The sequence below is a fragment of the Rhinoraja longicauda genome, chromosome 9, assembly GCF_053455715.1.
Source record: "Rhinoraja longicauda isolate Sanriku21f chromosome 9, sRhiLon1.1, whole genome shotgun sequence".
Classification (NCBI taxonomy): Eukaryota; Metazoa; Chordata; class Chondrichthyes; order Rajiformes; family Arhynchobatidae; genus Rhinoraja; species Rhinoraja longicauda.
Genome location: NC_135961.1, coordinates 22,770,079 through 22,792,378, shown reverse-complemented (window position 1 = coordinate 22,792,378; position 22,300 = coordinate 22,770,079). Strand labels below are relative to the sequence as shown.

Sequence of the window (22,300 nt, the reverse complement as noted above, 5' to 3'; positions counted from 1 at the left end):
TCAATTAAGTATTCTGTTTAAAGTAAGAGAGTGACATAAAATTAGATTGCTTTAATTGCTACTGGAGTTCAAAAAAATGTGTTTATTGATGAGTTGGCTGATTTTAGTTTGGCTTCATAACCTTGCAAAAACATTAAGATTGTAGTAGGAATTGAAGTGGGCAGATGACAAACTGACCTGGTCATTGTAACATCAGACTCAGATTCCTGAATCTCATCAGTCAGTGTGCCTCTCAGTCACAGGCTTGAAGCTAATGGAAAGTGACCTGATCTAGAATATAATCACAGCTGGATTGATGTTGCTGCGAGAAAACACTGGAATTTTAGGTTGCACATACTTGAGTAAGTTGAGGAATTCAAGTTTAGGGGCGGCTTTGCAATCAGGACTGGGGTGTCAAGAGCAGATGTTTTCACATGGGGTTTGGAAAACATTGGTTATGAAACATATTCTTCATTGATCTTACCTCCGAGTTATTCTGGACTCAGCTACTCTCCTTTTTAGACTGATCTGATGGGACAGCTATAGACATTTCACATGGCTGCTTTCTAACTATGTCACTAAAGTCATATGCAGATTTAAAAAAAGATCACACCAAATTGTCCAGGTTGAGTGGAGTATAACTGGGTTTAGTACAATTGATGGTATCCATTTTGCATAGACCAGCAAGGTTAGAATTTATAGAAATGTAGGTTGCAAAAGTGAGCTGTTTGGCATAAATTGTTTCAGTACGGAGAATGATTTTTACAATTAATTTTGCAAATCGCAAACATTTTTATTGCATCTCATGATATCCACGAGAGCAGTAAGGGCATCAGCATGTGGGCGGAAGAATGGGAATATGCAGAGAAAGGAGAGAATGACATTAATTCATATCAAATATTAATTTGGTGCCATCACTGCCAAATTGGATCATAGGAATCCGACCAAAGATATGTGTTTGACCTTTAAGGAAAACTGGTGCCCATCTGAAGAAAGAATAATAATGAATGTATGCTATTTGAAGGGACTTTAAATTGCAGGCTTGTGGTGACCCATTCAAAGAAGAATTGGCTGTGCAAGATTTGCAATGGCTTGATTATTGGATACTGTTGGAATATGAGAAGTTATTTGTGTGGCAAGACATGGCATTCTTGGTATCTGTACCTCAGGTCTTCAGCCAGAAAGGAGAGGGCCTCTCCTTTGTTGAGGTAATGAAGGCTTCCTACTTGAGGCAATCAAAGCAATTGCATGGTTTTACAAAATGTCATTGCTGGCAATGAATGGAGACATTGGCCTAAACACATATTTATTTCCTTGAGGGGTCTACAGAATTGTACGGAAACCTAACAGGATATCACTCTCTGACGTCTAACTTGTTCACAGCCATCACCAGAAAAAGATGATGACGAGTGAGACCAAGGAAGAAACTACAATTCCCTTATAAGCTCAGGAGTTGCTTTGCTTGATATATTTCAGTTTTTGCATCACAGCAAAGGTTTGCTATCTAAAGCATGGGTGGGCCATTCAGTACCTTGGTCCACAGGTGGTTAAAGCTTGTGTATAAAGGAGAAAGTGCAAAAACAAGAGTAATAAAGCATTTTGAAATCTTATAGTACAGAATATTAGGATCCTTAACAATGTTTAAGTTGTCTGAACTGCTCTGCTGCCTGGCAACTAATCAGACTTTGCCCTCCAGCAGCTGTGGACCAGGAAATGTTGTAACACTCGAATGTAAAGAAAGAAGAGGACAAGGTGGGAAGATATGTCTGCAGCTATTGTAGTGCCACAGAGATTATGTTACTGGACTGCTATCCCAGAGGCCTGACTAACAGTCTGGAAATGCGAATTCAAATTCTACCAAAGCATCTATTAAATTTATTTTTAGTTGATCTTTGGCTATAATAGGCACAGAATTACTGGATTAATGTAAAATCCTTACAGAGTCACTGGTGCCCCAGAAGGAAGGGAATCAGGTCTGGTCTAGCCTTGCTACTTTGTGATTCCAGACAAGCAGAATGTTCTCTGAAATAGTCCTGTAAATCATTCCGTTGCAGCATTAGGTTTAGGTCACATGTACTGATGTACTGTGAAAAGATTTGTTTTGCATACTATCCAATCAAATCAGATAATACTATATATAAATACAATCAAGCTGAATTCAAGTGCAATAGGTAAAGCAAAGGCAAAGTGCAGAATATAGTTTCCAGCATTGTAGTGCAGTAGTTCCAGAGACAAAGTGCATTGTCTGCAGAGGAGTAGAGGTGAATCGGATGGTACCCTAGCATATGTCATTAAGGCATACTACTTACTTTTCTTTGGCAATGGGATGATGATGGTCTTCTTGAAGCTGAATTGGAACTTAGAATGGAGTAGTGAGAAGTTAAAAAATGTCTGTGAATACCTCTACCTGCTTGTCCGCACAGATCCTCAGGATGCAGCCAGGGCTCCATCTAGGCCAGTTATTTCCACGGATGGACTCTCTGGAAGGCCGACCTTGCATCTGTCAAGATAACCATTGGTACAGGACTGCCCCAGACTGATGTGGTCGGTGATGTTCCTCCACTAACCTTCTGTTTAAAGCGGGCGTGAAATGCTTTGAACTCATCGGGAAGGGAACTGTTGTTGGCTTCATAGCTGCTATATTGAAGCAGAGAAAAATAAAACTCGACTGGCCGCAAAGCATCAGCACAGGTGCCAAATTTGGACACAGCAATGCCCTTCTCAGCCCTATGGGATTTGGGGATTCCTCCTCAGAAACATCTGGGGTCCGGTTTTTAAATTGGGATACTAGTCACAGAATCAAACTTTACAGCCAGACATCACAATCCCTGAGTATACCCTGTCCCATCTGCAGGATAGACCCACAAGAAGGGTTGGCTTTGGGTAAATAGGCAAGATGGAGGAGCATGAGAAGTTCTTTGCATTGGTTTTGGATTCATGAAGTCTTATGACATTGGGCCGGACATGATTAAGGAAACCACCTCCTGATTAGCAATCTTCCCGTAGCTGATGAACCAATACGCCTCCATGTTGATTAATATTTGGAAGAAGCACTTATGTAGCACAGAATGTAATTGAGTAGGAGATTTCATCACTAAGAATAGATTGGCAGCACCACTGATCGAGGATATGAATATTAAAATATTGGTTTAATTTCTGGTGGTCCATTTGGTGGTATGTGGCATTTGAGGATGCTTTTGGAAGCATTATGTCTTTTTTAAGTCATAACGTTATACAGCACAGAAGGAAGCCAAATGGTCCAACATGCACACCGACCATGTTACTGAACCGAACTAGCCCCACTTGCCTGTGCCTGAGCCATATCCCTCCAACCATTCCTATCCATCTGTCTTTTGAATGTCATAATTGTACATACCTGTACCTGTTCCTTTTGCAGCTCATTCCATGTATGCAACACCATCGCCTTGAAAAAGCTGCTCTTCAGGTCCCTTTTAAATCTTTCCTTCTCACCTTAAATGCCCTCTAGTTTTAGAATCCCTTATCCTGGATAAGACGTTGTGGTTATTCGCCTTATGATTTTATATATCTATATAAAGTTATCCCTCAATCTCTTACACTCCAGGGTGAAAAAATACCCAGTCTATCCAGCCTCTCCTTATAACTTAAACCCTTCAGACCCAGCAGCATACTTGTAAAACTTCTTTGCACCCTTTCCAGTTTTATTATATTCTTCCTAAAGTAGGGTGACTAGAACTGTACACATCAATGTAGCTTGATCAACGTCTTGTACAGATGTAACACAGCCTCTCAACCCCTGTACTCAATATCCTGACCGATGAAGGCAATGTTGTACTTCGTGGTCCGGTACCTGTTGTACCTTTAGTGACTCTGGACGGACCACAAGTACATGTGTATAAAAGGTTACAATGCTGGAGCTCAACTCCAGGCTGTTTATTCCGTGGTCATCTGGATCCAGAGTGACCGCCTAATCACACCAATCACTTATATACACAGGCATACAAAGTAGTACTTGGATACACAAAGTAGTCCCAGCAATATCACAACATCCCCCTTGTCTTATATATTACAACATCCCCCTTGTCTTACATAAAATTGTTTTCTTTACCATTCGAGGGCTAAAATACCAAAACACCATTGCTTCTTGCAAACAATACCAATAACACAACTAAACACAATTAAACACAATTGCTTTTTTTCGCCATCATGGTGGTCACTCCTCTGCGGAATTTCACTCATCGCCGGGTGGTCACTCATCTCCGGGTGGTCACTCATCTCCGTGTGGTCACTCACTCCGTGTGGTCACTCATCTCCGTGTGGTCACTCATCTCCGTGTGGTCACTCACTCTGTGTGGTCACTCATCTCCGTGTGGTCACTCATCTCCGTGTGGTCACTCACTCCGTGTGGTCACTCCACAGATATATACATATATACAAAAGCATCAAATATAATATATTAAGCTTTCAGTACACAGATCACTACACAGGTCATTAAACACAAAATATTCATTTTGTTCCATATCTTTCCCTCAAGAAGACGTGCTGTGTAGATCAAACGTAGTGTAGGCTCTAGATGCTCCACCACCATGACTTGCCTGCCACTGCTGGCCTCCCACTGCTGGGCTGGCACTGCTGGGCTGGCACTGCTGGGCTCCCACTGTTGGGCTGGCACTGCTGGGCTCCCACTGCTGGGCTGGCACTGCTGGGCTCCCACTGCTGGGCTCCCACTGCTGGGCTGGCACTGCTGGGCTCCCACTGCTGGGCTGGCACTGTTGGGCTCCCACTGCTGGGCTGGCACTGCTGGGCTCCCACTGCTGGGCTCCCACTGCTGGGCTGGCACTGCTGGGCTCCCACTGCTGGGCTGGCACTGCTGGGCTCGCACTGCTGGGCTCCCACTGCTGGGCTCCCACTGCTGTAATCGCGGTGCGATCGCGCCTCCTCTGCAGTGCGCACTGGCCCCGCCCACAGGTGCTCCACGGCAGCTGCCGCTCAACTTTTCGAACGCGCTGCCGCTGCGCGCTGGCCCCGCCCACAGGTGCTCCCCGGCCCCGCCCACAGGTGCTCCCGGCAGCTGCCGCGCAATTCGAACGCGTTGCCGCTGCCTCGGGCCCAGGGCTGTCCCGACTCTACGGTCGACGCGCCTGGGTGAGTATGTAGTGCCGCGGCCTTTACCGGCCGCCGCACCTCCGCGGGTGGTTGGTCCCTCCGGTCGCCGACCCCCTCCGGTCGCCGCACACCACCGTGGGTGTCGGTCTCCTCCGGGGCTCTCCCGGTCGCCGCACACCTCCGTGGGTGTCGGTCTCCTCCAGGGCTCTCCCGATCGCCGCACACCTCCGTGGGTGTCAGCCTCCCCTGGGGCTCTCCCGGTCGCCGCACACCTCCGTGGGTGTCGGTCTCCTCCGGGGCTCTCCCAGTCGCCGCACACCTCCGTGGGTGTCGGTCTTCCCCGGTCACCGCACACCTCCGTGGGTGTCGGGTCTCCCGGTCTTCCCCGGTCACCGCACACCTCCGTGGGTGTCGGGTCTCCCGGTCGCCGCACACCTCCGCGGGTGTCGGTCTTCCCCGGTCACCGCACACCTCCGTGGGTGTCGGGTCTCCCGGTCTCCTCCGGTCGCCGCACACCTCCGTGGGTGTCGGTCTCCACCGGTCGCCGCACACCTCCGTGGGTGCCGGTCTTCCCTGGTCACCGCACACCTCCGTGGGTGTCGGGTCTCCCGGTCGCCTCCGGTCTCTTCCCCGCGAAGCAGTCGCAGGCTCCTAATCTCGGGCCTGCACAGGTGCTGGGACGCGATGTGGGCCTTCACACACCGCCCTCAGCAGCTTGCAGCGTCACGTCGGCAGCTCGGCGCTGACTACCGAGCAGGTAAGTATACCTACATATATTGGCCCCTTACCGAGCGGGAAACTTTTTTCGTTCTTCAGGGCTCTATTTTATCTTCCTGTTAACCTTTTTGCTGGGTTCCTTTTTGTTAACCTTCTTTTTTTTTTTCTTTCTTACGCACTTGTTAACTTTTTTTCTTGGGGTTTTTGTTGTTTTCCTTTTCTAGGCTAAACACCCAAACCGCTGCCACCATGTTGTACTTCGTGGTCCGGTACTTGTTGTACCTTTGTTGTGACTCTGGAAGGACCACGAGTACACATGTTTAAGATGTTATCATGGTGGAGCTTAACTCCAGGCTGTTTATTCCAAGGCCGCCTGGATCCAGAGTGACTGCCTAATCACACCAATCACTTATATACACAGGCATACAAAGTAGTCCTTGGATACACAAAGTAGTCCCAGCAATATCACAACAGGCAAGTGTGCCAAATGCCTTCTTCACCACCCTGTCCACAGTGTCGCCACCTTCATGGAATTATATACCTGCACCCCTAAGTTTCTCTCTCCAACAATACTCCCCAGGGCCCTACCATTTATTATTTAGGTCCTGCCCTGGTTTGTCCGGCCAAATGCAACACCTGCATTTATCTGAATTAAACTCCTTGGCCTATTGGCCTTGTTAATCAAGATCCCATTGTAATTATACACAATCTTCTTCACTGTCGACTGTACTGTCAATTTCAGTGTCATCTTACAAGTTAGATTCACATCCAACTTATTAATATAAATAATGAACAACAGTGACCTAGCACCGATCCCGACATCACTTATTCTAGGCCTCCAGTCCTCCACCCTTTGTTTCTTACCTTAAACTAATTTTGTATCCAATTAGCTAGTTCACCCGGGATTCCATGTGATCTAACTGTCCAGATTACCATGTGGTATCTTGTCAAAGGCCATGCTAAAGTCCATGTAGATACCATCTACCGCTCTGCCCTCATCAATCTTCTTCTTCACCTCTTCAAAAAAACTCAATCAAATTGATGAGACAACATTTCACACACGCAAAGGAATTGGTGGAATTTGGCATTTCACGAAGCATTTTCATCCCTGCCACAACTTGTGGTTCATATTTCATCCACTAGATGGCCACATTTATATATTTTCCTTCAACTATTTTGACATCACCATTATTTGAGGCTGCAGCATTTTGATGGTGTAGGAGGTCCAGAAGGAAAATAAAGTCATCGAATTAATGTTTTATTGGAGTTAATGTTATATGTGAACTACAAGAATGCACGATTTAAGCATGCTGATTCAGTTGAATGTCATGTCTCTATGATGCTATCGAGAAAATGGAAATAGATTCAAAGGTTTCATAGGTCTTTTATTGTCACGTGTACCAAGTAAAGTACGGTGATATTCATATTACCATACAGCCATACTAAAAAGAAACAACAAGACACACAACTACATAAAAATTAACATAAACATCCACCACAGCGGATTCCTCACTGTGATGGAAGGCAATAAAGTCTAATCTTCTTCCCTCATTTTCTCCCGCGGTCGGGGCAGTCAAACCTTCCATCAGAGCTCCCGCAGCCGGAGGTCAAAGGCCCCACATCCGGGCGATTGAAGCTCCCTTGTCGGGGCAATCGAAGCTCCCGCATCGGGGCGGTCGAAGCTCCTGCGGTTGGAGCTCTCGAAATCAGTCTCTAACCTGAGACCGTGAGCTCCACGATGTTAAGGTACGCAGGCACCCGTGGTTGGAGCTCCGAGGTCGATTCCCGACAGGGATTGCAAGCTCCACGATGGTAAGTCCGCAGGCTCCCGCGGTTGGAGCTCCCGAAGTCGGTCTCCAGCATAGGCCATCAACTCCTTGATGTAGGACACAGTGAGGAAGGAGATACGATACGGAAAATAATCGCATCTCTATCGAGGTAAGAGATTTAAAAATGTTTCCCCCCCCCACCCCACCCCACATAAAACAAGCTAAAGAAGACTAAACCATACATTTAACACATACTAAAGAAACAACAGAGAAGGAAGGGACAGACAGAGTGTTGGCGAGGCAGCCATACTGGCACCACCCGGTGATAGTCTTTACACACATCACCATCAATACTAAACAGGAAACAAAACCAAAATCTTTTTGGTTTACCTCTGCAAAGCTTGTAATTCGTTTTATTTCAAAACAAACTGATCAAACAGAAAGTGAAGCTTGAGAGCAACAATTCCAGATGTTTTCATTAATAGTTGTCATTTGTCACTGAAGTTTCCATCAGTGCATGGAGAGAAAATTATGTAATTTATTCATGCACAAGACTTAAGTGTAATATCATAGGTTTATGTTGCAATAACTGACTACTTTAAAATACAAATAAAAACTAAATAATTAATCATTCCCTAAATGCAAATGGGCAACAATAAAAAATTGAACATTGAGCAATTAAGAGCATATTATAGGAATACATATACAGTGAAATATTTCTTATTTATCAAGGAAATATATATATTACAATGTTATGTTCTAATATTCTACTTGGAACAAATTTCTCATCCACCTTTCCACAATACATCATTTATTGTTTTTCAACCCAAATAGTGGCAAACTGTGATTAGTTTTTAATTCATTTTTGTCATTGGTAGGTTTGCCTCCCACATCTCTGTGCCATATAGTTACTCAACCAGTAAGCTGGCAGAGTTGCACAACTCGGAGCTGCTGCCTCACGCTTCAGTGGCCTGGGTTCAGTGCTGACTCATCGTGCTGTCTGTTTGAAATTTGCATGTTCGTTGGTGAAAATGTAGGGAGAATAGGTTACAGAGAAAATTAGTGGTGAATAGGATTGTTGAGTGGCCTCCTTCTACGCTGTATAAAATGGAAAGATTGTTGAGAGCTTTGTTTTGATGTTTAACCGACTCCCCATTTGGTTTTTATACCATCCAGGACAATGCAGCTCACATCACAGTTGCCATCATCCTATATGTTGATTATCTTAACCACTGTCACATCAAAGCTGCGGTGTTATCATTTGCAAAATGTACTGCAGTTAATCATCTTGGCTACTCTGATGGCATTTCTGAAATCTGCAACTGTTGCCATCAGGAAAGCCAAGGACAAAAGGCATATGGAAATACCACCACCTGTAGGTTCCCTTCAAACTCGCATTTCATGATGACGTACATACGTACAGAGATACCTGGAAATATATCACCATTTCTTTATTATAAGAAAATAACTGTAGATGCTGGTACAAATCGAAGGTATTTATTCACAAAATGCTGGAGTAACTCAGTAGGTCAGGCAGCATCTCGGGAGAGACGGAATGGGTGACGTTTCGGGTCGAGACCCTTCTTCAGACTGATGTCAGGGGAGCGGGACAAAGGAAGGATATAGGTGGAGACAGGAAGATAGAGGGAGATCTGGGAAGGAGGAGGGGAAGAGAGGGACAGAGGGACTATCTAAAGTTGGAAAAGTCGATGTTCATACCACTGGGCTGCAAGCTGCCCAGGCGAAATATGAGGTGCTGTTCCTCCAATTTCCGGTGGGCCTCACTATGGCACTGGAGGAGGCCCATGACAGAAAGGTCAGACTGGGAATGGGAGGGGGAGTTGAAGTGCTCGGCCACCGGGAGATCAGTTTGGTCAAGCCAAGGTCAGTTTGGTCAGGTCAAGCCAGTTTGACCAAACTGATCTCCCGGTGGCCGAGCACTTCAACTCCCCCTCCCATTCCCAGTCTGACCTTTCTGTCATGGGCCTCCTCCAGTGCCCATGTCATGGGCCTCCTCCAGAGCAGCCTGAAAGGGTTGATTAACCTACCCCTGCTCATATTTTCTATGTTTCCAAGCTGGTGATGAACCACCCTTGCAAAATGATGCAGTATGTGGTTATTTTTTAAATGTATTCCTTTTTCTGGATATAGATGCATTACTGGCAATGACAATATTTATTGCCAATCCTCGATTGCCCTCGAGAAGCTGGTGGTGAGCCACTCTCCTGAAAAACTGCTGGTCTTCTGGCGAAACTCCCACTATATTTTTGTTTAGATATTTCCAGCATTCAGGTTAAGCATCAATAAAGAAATGGTATTTATTCACAAAATGCTGGAGTAACTCAGCAGGTCTGGCAGCATCTCTGGAGAGAAGGAATGGGTGACGTTTCGGGTCGAGACTGATGTCAGGGGGGCGGGACAAAGGAAGGATATAGGTGGAGACAGGAAGATAGAGGGAGATCTGGGAAGGAGGAGGGGAAGGGAGGGACAGAGGAACTATTTAAAGTTGGAAAAGTCAATGTTCATACCGCTGGGCTGCAAGCTGCCCAAGCAAAATATGAGGTGTTGTTCCTCCAATTTCCGGTGGGCCTCACTATGGCACTGGAGGAGGTCCATGACAGAAAGATCAGACTGGGAGTGGGAGGGGGAGTTGAAGTGCTCAGCCACAGAGAGATCAGGTTGGTTAAGGCGGACTGAGCGAAGATGTTGAGCGAAACGATCGCCGAGCCTGCGTTTGGTTTCGCCAATATAAAGAAGTTGACATCTAGAGCAGCGGATACAATAGATGAGGTTGGAGGAGGTGCAGGTGAACCTCTGTCTCACCTGGAAAGACTGTTTGGTCCTTGGATGGAGTTGAGGGGGGAGGTAAAGGGACAGGTGTTGCATCTCCTGCAGTTGCAGGGGAAAGTGCCCGGGGATGGGGTGGTTTGGGTAGGGACGAGCAGACCAGGGAGTTACGGAGGGAACGGTCTCTGCGGAACGCAGAAAGGGGAGGGGATGGGAAGATGTGGCCAGTAGTGGGGTCCTGTCGGAGGTGACGGAAATGTTGTAGGATGATTTGTTGGATACGCTGGCTGATGGGGTGGAAGGTGAGAATGAGGGGGATTCTGTCCTTGTTACGAACGGGGGGAGGGGGAGCAAGAGCGGAGCTACGGGATATAGAAGAGGCCCTAGTGAGAGCCTCGTCTATAATGGAAGAGGGGAACCCCCGTTTCCTAAAGAATAAGGACATTTCCGATGACCTGGTATGGAAAACCTCATTTTGGGCACAGATGCGGCGTTGACGAAGGAATTTGGAGTAGGGGATAGAGTCTTTACAGGTAGCAGGGTGGGAAGAAATGTAGTCTAGATAGCTATGGGAGTCAGTGGGTTTGTAATAGATGTCAGTTAATAGTCTGTCTCCTGTGATGGAGACGGTGAGATCTAGAAACGGTAGGGAGATGTCGGAGATGGTCCAAGTGAATTTGAGTGCTGGATGAAAATTAGTCGTGAAGTTGATGAAGTCAGTGTGTTCTGCATGGGTGCAGGAGATGGCACTGATGCAGTCGCCGATGTAGCGGAGGTAGAGTTCGGGGATGGGGCCAGTGTACGCCCGGAAAAGGGATTGTTCGATATACCCGACAAAGAGGCAAGCATAGCCAGGACCCATGCGAGTGCCCATAGCTATGCCTTGGATTTGGAGAAGTGAGAGGAGTTGAAGAAGAAGTTGTTAAGGGTAAGGACCAGCTCTGCTAGGCGGAGGAGAGTGTTAGTGGACAGAAATTGGCTGGTTCTGTGGTCGAGGAAGAAACAGAGGGCTTTAAGATCTTCCTCGTGGGGGATGGAGGTGTAATGACTGGACATCCATTATAAAGATGAGGGAGTGGGAGCGTGATTAGTTATAAAGCTTCCTTAATTCAAACTCAAAATGTGCCATTTTTAACTATTGTTTCACGGCGATACATCTCTCATATTAATTATCATAGTGATCGCTTCTTAAATGTTTGTAAATTTTTATATTTACAAATTTATTATCACCAATCATGCCTTCATAGTCCCCGTTGTTCAACTGCAACACTGACATTCCTGGTTTAACCTTCTCCCTCTCAAATTGCAGATTAAAACGAATCATATTATGGTCACTACCTCTAAGCGGTTCCTTTACCTTGAGTTCCCTTATTAATTGGTTCATTGGACAACACTAAATCCAGAAATGCCTTCTCTCCGGCAGGCTCCAGTACAAGCTGCTCTAAGAATCCATCTTGGAGGCACTCTACCAACTCCCTTTCTTGGGGTCCAGAACCAACCTGATTTTCCCAGTCTACCTGTATGTTGAAATCCCCCATAACTAAAGTGGCATTACCTTTGTTACATACCAATTTTAACTCCTGCTGCAACTTACACCCTATATCCAGGCTACTGTTTGGGGGTCTGTAGATAACTCCATTAGTGTTTTCTTACCTTTACAATTCCTCAACTCTATCCACAGTGTACTTCGTCAGTCCCAATGTCACCCTTCGCAAGGGACTGAATTCCATCCCTCACCAACAGAGCTATCCCACCTCCTCTGCCCACCTGCCTGTCTTTTCTATAGGACATATAACCCTGAATATTCAGTTCCCAGTCCTGATCCTTCTGCAGCCACGCATCTGTAATCCCCTCAATGTCATACCTACCAATCTCTAACTGAGCCTCAAGCTCATCCACTTTGCTCTTATACTTCGCACATTCATATATAGTACTTTTAATCCTTTACTCATCTCAGCTTCCACATCGTTTCCTATTACACTTGGCCATTCTCTCCTATTGCTTTGTGAGCTTTCTGTCCCGTTAATTCTGGGGTGTTTATTAATTATTCCTATACTATCTTTCCCTTTAACTCCATCCTTGTTTGTCCCATTTGAAACACCCCCCCCACTATTTAGTTTAAAACCACCCGTGTAGCAGTGGCAAACCTGCCTGTCAGAATGCTGGTCCCCCGCCTGTTGAGGTGCAACCCGTCCCTTTTGTACAATCCACCCCTACCCCAAATCAGATCCAAGTGGTCTAAGAATCTAAATCCCTGCCTTCTGCACCAGCTCCTCAGCCACACATTCAGGTCCCATATCTCCCTGTTCCTGCCCGCACCAGTACGAGGAACTGGAAGCAAACCGGAGATGACCACCCTGGAGGTCCTGCTTTTCAGCCTTCTTCCGAGCTCTCTAAAGCCACGCTGCAGAATATCTTTCCTCTACTTCCCAACATCGTTTGTGCTGACATGCACTACCACTTTGGATCTGTCTTCACTAAGGAAGACACAAACAATCTCCCAGATGTACTAGTGGCCAGAGGACCTAGGGTGATGGAGGAACTGAAGGAAATCACATTAGGCAGGAAATGGTGTTGGGTAGACTGATGGGACTGAAGGCTAATAAATCCGCAGGGCCTGATGGTCTGCATCCCAGGGTACTTAAGGAAGTGGCTCTAGAAATTGTGGATGCACTGGTGATCATTTTCCAATGTTTTATAGATTCAGGATCAGTTCCTGTGGATTGGAAGGTAGCTAATGTTATCCCACTTTTTAAGAAAGGAGGGAGAGAGAAAACAGGGAATTATAGACCAGTTAGCCTGATATTGGTGGTTGGGAAGATGCTGGTGTCAATTATAAAAGATGAAATAGCGGCACATTTGAATAGCAGTAACAGCATGGATTTACGAAGTCAGCATGGATTTACGAAGGGGAAATCATGCTTGACTAATCTTCTGGAATTTTTTGAGGATGTAACTAGGAAAATGGACAAGGGAGAGCCAGTGGATGTACTGTATCTGAACTTTCAGAAAGCTTTTGATAAGGTCCCACTTAGGAGATTAGTGGGCAAAATTAGAGCACATGGTTTGGGGGGTAGGGTACTGACATGGATAGAAAGTTAGTTGGCGGACAGGAAACAAAAAGTAGGGATTAACGGGTCCCTTTCAGAATGGCAGGCAGTGACTAGTGGGGTACCGCAAGGCTCAGTGCTGGGACTGCAGCTATTTACAATATACGTTCATGACTTAGATGAAGGGATTAAAAGTAACAGTAGCCAATTTGCAGATGACACAAAGCTGGGTGGCAGTGTGAACTGAGGAGGATGCTATGAGGATGCAGGGTGACTTGGACAGGTTGTGTGAGTGGGCAGATGCCTGGCAGATGCAGTTTAATGTGGATAAATATGAGGTTATCCACTTTGGTGGCAAGAACAGGAAGGCAGATTATTGTCTGAATGGTGTCAAGTTAGGAAAAGGGGAAGTACAACGAGATGGTGTCCTTGTTCATCAGTCACTGAAAGAAAGCATGCAGGTACAGCAGGCAATGAAGAAAGCTAATGGCGTGTTGGCCTTCATAACAAGAGGAGTTGAGTATAGGAGCAAAGAGGTCCTTCTGCAGTTGTACAGGGCCCTATTGAGACCACAGATGGAATATTGTGTGCAGTTTTGGTCTCCAAATTTGAGGAAGGACATTCTTGCTATTGAGGGAACGCAGCGTAGGTTCACAAGGTTAATTCCAAGAATGGCGGGACTGTCATATGTTGAAAAAATGGAGTGACTGGGCTTGTGTACACTGAAGGATGAGAGGGGATCTTATTGAAGCATATACGATTATTAAGGGATAGGACACGCTAGAGGCAGGAAACGTTCCTGATGTTGGGGGAGTCCAGAACCAGGGGCCATAGTTTAAGAATAAGTGTTGCGCCATTTAGAACGGAGATGAGGAAAACGTTTTTCACCCAGAGAGTTGTGAATCTGTGGAATTCTTTGCCTCAGAAGGCAGTGGAGGCCAATTCTCTGGATGCGTTCAAGAGAGAATTAGATAGAGCTCTTAAAGATAGCGGAGTCAAGGGATATGGGGAGAAGGTAGGAATGAGGTACTGATTGTGGATGGACTGCCATGATCATAGTGAATGGCGATGCTGGCGCTAAGGGCTGAATGGCCTACTCTTGCACCTATTGTCTATTGTCCAAAATCCAGCATTGATCTTTAAACAATGACTGCATAAAATTTTGAGAAAAAAAAGTACTTATCAAGTTGACAATAAATTATGTCCCATATCTGCTAACTCTCCTGACTTGATTGTAATGACAAAAAAATATAATGTAGGAGATCATAGAAGAGACAGAGGTCCTATTTAGACATGTATTGAGGGCCTGTGTAACAGCCAACAGATTCCCCAGACACACTTACAAACAAAGCCAGTTTTCATCTAATTTCTAGAAAGAAAGAGGCAGTAATTTATTAGCACCTTAGAAGAGCCCTTGCCACATCTCAATCCCGATACAGAATTCCTCCTAGCCAGCAAACTACACATCTTTGTGACCTAGGCATAACCTGTCTGAGTTCATCTACTTGTACCACTCTATTTTAATGAGACCATGGGAACAGGGGAAGGGGGTTATGCTTTGTTAGTGTAGATCAGTCACTGTATTCACAGTCCATGTCGGATGTTTGCAGATGCCGTTCTTGCAAGAAGTTATCTTGCGCATGCGTGTTACCTGGAGGAGTCATTTTGTTCGGGAGCTGCAGTTTTGTCTGTAACCTTGCATCCTTAGCTTGAAGTTAATAACGTTATTCTTGCAACTTCATACAGTTAGCATTGGAAGATGGGGGAGTCCCTTTCTCAGTGAGACATTGGAAGTGGGAGACATGAAATGATAGGGATCTGATCCAACATGTAGGTCCTCTCCTGGTGGTGAACACCTGACTTATAGACACGCACTACATATGCTACATATGAACTAGCATTTAGGAGACTGGCAGGATGGAAGGGGATGGATTTACGGGCTGCTGCGGGGCTGCAAGAATCGTTTACTGGGTGGAAATGGGGCATTTCCATTTGCCTTTTCTCCCTACTCATCACCGTCCATCAACCTCCGAAGCCACAACAATCAGGGGCCGTGTCAAGCTAAGCAGTGCTCGGAGCTCTGAGCACACGTACTTGCTTTTTTTCTGAGTCCGTGAGGCCAGCTGGCTGCTAATCTTCCTCTGCCTGCACACTCTTCCTTCACAACTGTTTCTGTGATTCTCTCCCTGTGTTTTTGTTCATTTACGACTTACAAACAGATAAGTTTCCAAACATTTTGGGTGACGAATAGTACTCAGAAATGAAACCTGTCATAAGTTGTGGACTGCCATGTAGTCAAATAGTTTTGATGAAACTAACAAGTCAGCACAAAAGTTAAATCCAAATATCGTTTTGATATTTGTATTTCTATATTGATTTTTGAATGTGGATGGTTATGAATTTTCACTTTAGAAGATATAGAAAATAGAATATTTATAGGTGAGCTTGGTGTGTGAGGCCTCATCAGCCATCAAGACTGTTCATGGTTAATGCCAGTTGTATACAGTCAGAGGGACTAGGCAGGCTTTTGATGATCAACAGAACTGAGGATGAAACTAATATTGTACTTCCAGTGGTGTGCAACAAAAAGCAGACAGTTCACCAGTTATCAGAGGTTCCTGCCCAAAATTAACATGATTTAAAAAAATAATTAATCTAGGGAAAGCAATTTTAAATAATAATCCTTGATTTGTTTATGTTGTTACTGGACTTCCCAATATTGTAAGAGGAGCATCTGACATATTCTATGAGAGTCAGGTAACACTACAAGTCATTAAGCATGAACTTACAATTTTTATTCAACACGACTGTGTAGGGAGATTATAAGGTGTTACTTAATACAGTAAAACACAGTAAATTACTTAACACTGGAAAAAAAAAGACATTTTTTAAACACCATTCACTGCAAAATCACACTCCAAATATAATGTAAAAGTGGGCCAACATTAAGTGCACTGCTCTGGGATAAGCACATGAAAGGCCATCAGTACCTGCAGATGATTTTGTGACATCATAGTTTTGCAAAGTCACCCTCATCATGAGGGACTAATCCAACACATGTGCACCCATTCCAAAAGATTTATAGGGCTTTTTACTTGGAGCGCCTCCATGTAATTGTATAAAAAGGCTATACTTCTCACAACTCCTGGAGGAAAAATACCAAACACACCTATGGACATACTTAACCAAGGAAATAAAATCTTCTGCAGAACTGAAAATGACATCATCATTTTCTCACCATGGTTTTATTCCATAGACCTTTTGTCATGTTGATCAGTGTCTTAAGCATAATTTCAGATGGGCTTTATGGTTAATTGCCTTTTTATATAGATTCTGATAAACAAAGTGAACCCTCTAATTCTTTTGTCTGAAAGTAAAATGTTGCAGATGCTGGAAATCTGGGGCAAAAAAAGCAGAAAATGCTGGTACTGCTCAGCAGGTCAGGTGACATTGGTGGAAAGAGAAGCAGAGATGAAGTTTCATGTGATGACATTTCTTCTGAACTTTGCTGATGGAAGCTCATTGGCTTGAAAGCTTACTTTGTCTTTTCTCTCCATTGATGCTTTCTCAGATTAAGGAATATTTTTAACAATTTCTGTTTATTATCCAGTTCTATGGATTGCAAGATGTTTACTGATGCTGAAAGTAATTTTTAGAATCAATGTAGCATTAAGAGTCCTTTTAAATTAAGAAATTTATTCAATTAACATCTAAATTATACTCTGAAATCAATCTCATAACATATGTTTTAATTCTGCCTGTCTTGGAATTTTTCCTTTTACCTTTATTTTATGACTGTCAATCATAATAGCCTTATTTTATCAGGAATGTTAAATGCAGATTTAAGTCATTGTCTTAGTTATGCCTTCAATAAGGTTACTACATAGTGGAAGAACAAACCTAATGAGATTTGTAAAATTATAAGATTTTAATATAATTTTAAATATAAAGATAAGATCACAAATATCTGGAATGATTTTCGGTGCCAAAGTTAATTTGGTGAATCCCTGCAGTGTAACCCACAAGTTTCATTCTGACTCACCATAAGAACAAAACATTGGGGTGGTTTCCCACATTCAGTGGCTTCATATAGAGACAGAGCATCTATTACATGGTATCTATTACAATTCAGCAAGATATTGATTGAGGATAAATTATTTCAGTAAATGTTCATGAGCTTTAATTAGCATATGGATTTAATTGATTAGATGCCAAACCCAGGGAAAGGTAATGTTTTATAGAAGTTAACTGCACACTCTCGTTTTGTCAGGTCCATTAGAAATTAACAAAATTTAGTTTTACTTGATTATTTGTTCATGAAATGTTGATTTACTGTTAATCCTAGATTGCATAATAGTACTTAACAGTCAACGATTTAGGACTATACTAAAAATTGGAATAAATGAGAAGTTAAAGTATTTGTAACTGTTGTTAACAAGACTGCACCCTTGATTAAATTAGTTAAAATTCAGGGCACAACAGCTGACATAACTCAGATAATGTTTCTGATGGAACATGTTTTTTTCAAATGAATGCCTTGCATGTAGCTAGGTAAGACTAGACACAAAGTATAGAGCCTGTATGTTCCTTCTCCTCAAGATCCACATGTGCTATCCCGTTAGACCCATTTTTTCAGCCTAATCTTTCCCCAAATTACTCTTTTCTTCCTACGTTGATCCATTCTTTATTCCCTTATCCAGCCTGTTCCCAGATCCGTTAACATGTGATGCCTTCTGTCACTTTGACAGTTTCTTGATTGGTCTCAACAGGCTTATTTTCACTATGAACATAGAATGTGCAAAGAATAGAAAAAGTGATGAGTGTTGGATTAGTGCAAATGTTTGGTTGAAGGTCGGCACACACTTGGCATGTTTATGGGCCTGTTTCTGTGTTGTATGTCTCTATGAATATATGGCTTTGTAACTTCTCCTTCAATCTTACTCATTTTCTCCCTCAAAAGAGTAACCATGGGAGGCTACAAAGACCCAAGCCAGGCCTGACTCCTCCTTTGATATATGTATCGGTTCTATTCAGACCCGTTTCTTGTATTTGCTTTGTTGTTGAGACTTTATGGCAGCGGCACAGTGCTTCCCAGCTCCATTGATCTGGTTGCGATCCTAACTTCTGATATTGTAGAGTTTGCACATTCCCCCTGTGACCACAAGGTTTACTCCAGATTCACAAGTTTCCTCTCACATTCCAGAGATGTCCAAGTCAGCAGGTTAATTGTCCACTCTAAGTTGACCCTGATATGTAAGTGAGTGGTAGAATCTGGGGGCAGCAAAAGAAATACATTTCTTAGCCTATTGCATTCAAAATTGGTGAATTTATGTAAAACTTGTCTGGATTCCTTGTCAGACTACAGTTCCACATACCTTGCTCAGTTCTGGCCCACGTATTATAAAGCAGCATTGGATAAAGAAGAATCTTTGTATGCTGTCGAAGCATTGAAGTTATCTGAAAAGGAATGAACAGAAAGATTTTCTTTTAGGAGGGGAGTAATAGAGATCTTGAGGAATTGTGCATTGATTCATCAGGGAGAAAATAGCTGCTAAGTATTCTTATAAAGAAGACAATGTGATTTGAATTTAGATAATGCTACCACAGAAACAGATTGTGGAAATTAGCTGAATACTTTCAAAATAAATATCAATGTGAACTTGAGCAAAGTATCTTAGAAACTGAACTGAGTGAAATGGAATGAGAGATGACGAAAAAAAAAGCAACATAAACAACAGCACAGATTATCTCAGTGTATTTGCAGAAGTTTACAGTGAAATGTGAGGTGTTGCATTTTGGGAGCACTCACATGAGCAGAATCTACACAGTGAATGGAATGGCTCTGAGGAATGTTGTAGAGCAGAGGGATTTAGGAGTACAGGTACATAGTTTGCCGAAAGTGGCATCACAGGTAGATAGGGTGGTCAAAAAGGCTTTTGCCACATTGGCCTTCATCATTCAGAGCATTGAATATAGAAGTTGGGAGGTCATGTTGCAGTTGTGTAAGCTGTTGGTGAGGCTGCATTTTTGGAATATTGTGTTCGGTTTTGGGCACCATGTTATAGGAAAGATGTTGTCAAGCTGGAAATGATGCAGAGAAGATTTACGTGGATGTCGCCAGGACTCGAGAGCCTGAGCTATAGGGAGAGGTTGAGCAGCCTAGGACTCTATTCTTTGGAGCAAAGGAGGATGAGGAGTGATCTGAGAGAGGTGTACAAAGTTTTGAGAGGAATGGATCGGGTAGACACACAGATTCTCTTGCACACAGTAGGGGAATCGAGAACCAGAGGACATAGGTTTAAGGTGAGGGGAGAATGATTTAATAGGAACATGAGGGGTAACTTTTCACACAAAGGGTGATGGGTGTATGGAACGAGCTGCCGGAGGAGGTAGTTGAGGCAGGTACTATCGCAACGTTTAAGAAACATTTTGACAGGTGCATCAATAGGACAGGTTTAGAAGGATATATGCCAAACGCAGGCAGGTAGGACTAGTGTAGATGGGACATGTTGGCCAGTGTGGGCAAGTTGGGCCGAAGGGCCTGTTTCCATGCTCTAAGACTCTATGACTCGTTTTGTGTAATTCTATGTAATTTATAACCTCTACTTTTAGTTATGCTTTTGTTGCCTCTCATTTACTTGACAGCTCCCCTATTCAAAGAGGGTAAGTTGTTGCTGATTTGTGCATTGTTGGTATTGTTTTGCTCATTTATAATTTAAATGGAGAAGAGTGCTATCCACCTGGAAATGCAATTTAATAGTTTTGAAAATAGCATGAAATTCATTAAAGATGGATGAATCCATTGCAAACCTTGTTTCCTAAAACATAATTTTCTAACATTCTCCTTTCGCTCCCAGGTTTGCTGACTAAAGATATTTCTACTCGGATTGGAAGAGGCCCAAAAATTTAAGAACAATAAGCTACCATGTTTCTTGCATTGCTGAATGTTAATGAAAAAAACCACAAATATGGAATACTGATTGGATGCAAAATTCTTAGGAAATTATTGTGAAATTAACAATTTTATTACTACTTTATAAGCAGTAAATTTATTTTAACGAAGGAGGAAAGTTAAAAATAATCCAAGAAGGGCACATCAACGGGCATTTCTGTGATTAATATTTAGTTAAAAACCTGCACATAACCAATTGTTTTATAAGAGTCCACAGGATTTTTTAAAAATCTCTCACCAAGGGAAATGCTATGGACAGGAAGTCTTATTCATTTACGCTCTAAGTGACAGAACCATATATGATAAATAATCTCTAAAGGTCATGGGATTTCAAAGACTAGTGGTATTAAAAGTTGTACTTAAATTTGAATATCTGCTTTTGGGCTGTCTGGGAGAAAAATGTAATATTGCTGAAAATGTCTTTTCCAATTAAAGGATACCAGAGATTAATTTTTGTTTGTAATCTTCATCTCCTCAATTTTGTCTGATATGTGCTAGCTGCCATATTGGAAGTCCACTATATGCCCAAAATGGTGATAGACACAGGGTCGGTCAAGGATTTCTAAAGGGAATTGGGTTGGCAATTGAAAGAAGATTACTTTCAGGACAATGAAAAACATGGTACTCATTGAATTGCACCATAGAGAGCCAGTAGGCACAGATTGGTCAGATATCCTCCTCCCGTGTTGCTTTGATTTGGTGTGCAGAATGCTTGGCTCAAGTAGGCCTTAAGGTTCCTGCATATGTAACAACTGTGTCTGAAAATCATGTATAAATAGGTGCTGCATAAGCTTCACTGAATTGTTCTGGTCTTGAAACATCCTGAAACTTCTCAACTGACATTTTTATAGTTTTTGTAGTCATTAAATTCTCTCTGTTTTATTACTTTACATTTTATTGTTTTATTACTGGCAATGACATGAAATGTAACTTAATAAGACTATAAGCTTTTCACTAAGAAAAGGTATTGTGTTAAGGTTAAGATATTTATAAATTTATTTATATTCATGTTATATGATTTTTTTTGCTGATTTAGTTAGCATCCAGAGAAGAATTCCAAGTTTAACAGAAGCCTGCAAGAAATATGCACAGTGCTATTTGGGAGGACAGGCATTATAAGACAAAAATTAAAAAGTGATGTGATGGCTTTCAGGTCCAGTTCTTGCTGAAAGGTAAATTAAACAAGGTGATTATAAAATCAGCAGAATGTCTCAACACAAGCTGCTTTTTGGAGATGGATTGGACTGAAAGACATGTCAGCTGGATACAAGTACAATATTCTAGTTACGGAAAGGAAATAGGGAAGGTGGAAAGTGAATAGAGCCAAATTGGCATCATGTGGTCAGAGCACTACACAGTACACACCTCGGGTTAAAACAAAGCTAAAGGTGATAACAGAACCTATTGTGATTAACTGTTAACAACAATTAATATGTGAGAAAAAAAAAGAGGTGACCAAGTACCATTTGCAAAAACTTGATAAATTAAGATGGATTATTAGGATGGCTCAAGGAGCACATTTATCTTGAATATGAAGAGTTTTCATGGGAAACATTGGAATGACAATACTTTTGTGTGCAACCTGTTCCTCACCCACAGATAGACACAAAATGCTGGTGTTACCCAGTGGGTCAGGCAGCATCACTGAAGAAAATGGATCGGTGAAGTTTTGGGTCTGGACTCTTCTTCAGATTGATTGTGGGGGGAGGAGGGGAACTGGAAGCAAGAAAAAACAGGACAATTTGGGGCTGGAAATAGATGACCGCAGAAGGTTCCTTGATACTATGATTGTTGGCTGGAGATTGTTGTCTAAAGATACATTGTTGCAAACTGTAGAACTGGTTAACCGACTTTTGGTGGAGGAGGGGGGGTGGGGGGGGGCAGAGGTGGGGAGGGGGGAGGATGGAGGGGAATATTAGTAGAAATTACTTTAAATTAGACGATTCAAGGTTCATATCGCT

The 22,300-nt window shown here is 43.1% G+C and overlaps 1 protein-coding gene across 4 annotated transcripts in view; it reads left to right on the top strand.

The window, feature by feature from the left end:
- syt14a (synaptotagmin XIVa) overlaps nucleotides 1-22,300 on the top strand; it is a 131,926-nt gene that overhangs the window by 65,750 nt on the left and 43,876 nt on the right. The window lies entirely within an intron of this gene.